This window comes from Solanum tuberosum, unplaced genomic scaffold, assembly GCF_000226075.1.
Source record: "Solanum tuberosum cultivar DM 1-3 516 R44 unplaced genomic scaffold, SolTub_3.0 scf00432, whole genome shotgun sequence".
Lineage (NCBI taxonomy): Eukaryota > Viridiplantae > Streptophyta > Magnoliopsida > Solanales > Solanaceae > Solanum > Solanum tuberosum.
This window is the reverse complement of record NW_006239355.1, coordinates 61917-63221: the sequence shown is the minus strand read 5'-3', so window position 1 is coordinate 63221 and position 1305 is coordinate 61917. Positions and strand designations below refer to the sequence as shown.

At 36.2% G+C, this 1305-nt stretch overlaps 1 long non-coding RNA gene across 2 annotated transcripts in view; it reads left to right on the top strand.

Annotated features, from left to right (window-relative positions):
* Positions 1 to 1091, top strand: part of LOC102595506 (uncharacterized) — a 4236-nt gene extending 3145 nt beyond the window's left edge. Inside the window, exon 3 of one of the 2 annotated variants that reach the window (XR_001471763.1) lies at positions 824 to 1091. This is a non-coding gene — a long non-coding RNA (uncharacterized lncRNA). Of the gene's footprint in view, positions 1 to 820 lie in introns of both variants that reach the window. The other variant, XR_001471762.1, reaches the window with a different exon arrangement.
* The last annotated feature ends 214 nt before the right edge of the window (positions 1092 to 1305 follow it).

Sequence of the window (1305 nt, the reverse complement as noted above, 5' to 3'; positions counted from 1 at the left end):
TGAGGCCGGGGGAACGGAGTGGGGACTTCTGGGTTCGAGGCCGAGGGTAGGGGCCTTGGGGCACGACCCCTTGACTTGGGGGTGGCGGGGGGTCAGTGCGCGGTGCCTCGAGGCAGAAAATTGCTTAATTCTTGTAAAATGGATCCTAAATGCCCAAAAGCAATGCAAAGGTGAGGCTTCATGCACTTTCCAACCTATGAAGTGTTCCGTAAATATTTTACAAAAACATCATCCAAAAGCCGTATCACCAAATTATGGGATAACTAGTTAACACACGAAAAACTGAGAAAATCATATAATTTGTGAAATGGCTCCTAAATTTCCCAAAATATGTCACAAAAATATTTATGGGCTCACACACAAAAACAAAGAAAATAGCTTAATTCTTGTAAAATGGTTTCGGAAGTCAACATCACTTCTTATACCTGTATGTTCATTTCGGATAATGATTGTTACCGTTCACTGAATCAGCAACAGAAAACCACAACTCATCTTCAATAACAAAACATACATACACCCCACCACCCAAAATTCAACCTGTACGAAGTGAGAATCACTTTTATTTTTATATACATCTATGCTTATAAGTGATAGGTTTATTTTCATGACCCATACTTAGTTTTATGCCAAACACGAGTTCGTTGTTTAGGTTCTACTCCGAGTCTACAGCTACCAGTAGAACTGGAGAACATTCAAATATTTATAGATGATAAGAATGCTCCGCGATAATTTTATACATACATGTATAACTTTATTTTCATGTATACATGCAAGCTTTTCCAATGAGATCAACATATTTGATGTATACTTTCCTATTTAGCAGCTTGCAAAATTGTCTTCCCAACATCTTAAAGACACAATACTGTATGGTGATGGTTGGTATGAATCTCTGCTTCCGCTTTCTGACGTCTTTAACACCCCTTAACAGAATGTGGCCAATTTATGTAATTAACTTGTCAATTCAGTAGATTAGATGTTCATATTTAGTTTACTCTTCAATTAGTCCTGAGAGTTATTGTATAGTTTTAGTATCCCTTAATTTATATTTGTGATGATTTTTTTTTTGGTGAAATAATCATAAGGTACTTATACATTGATGCTCTTGATAACAGAGGATGCCTGAGAGTATATCATAACCTTACTCTCAATGATGACAAGAGTAGTACTGAATAGGATGTACAAGTTAAACATTGAAAATAAATTGCTTCCTTGTTGCTTTTGTTTCCACCTTTTCATCATCTTACTTCAAACTGTTTTCATGTCACATATCACCTTAGTCTTTTTACTACAAGCTGATAGAATGCA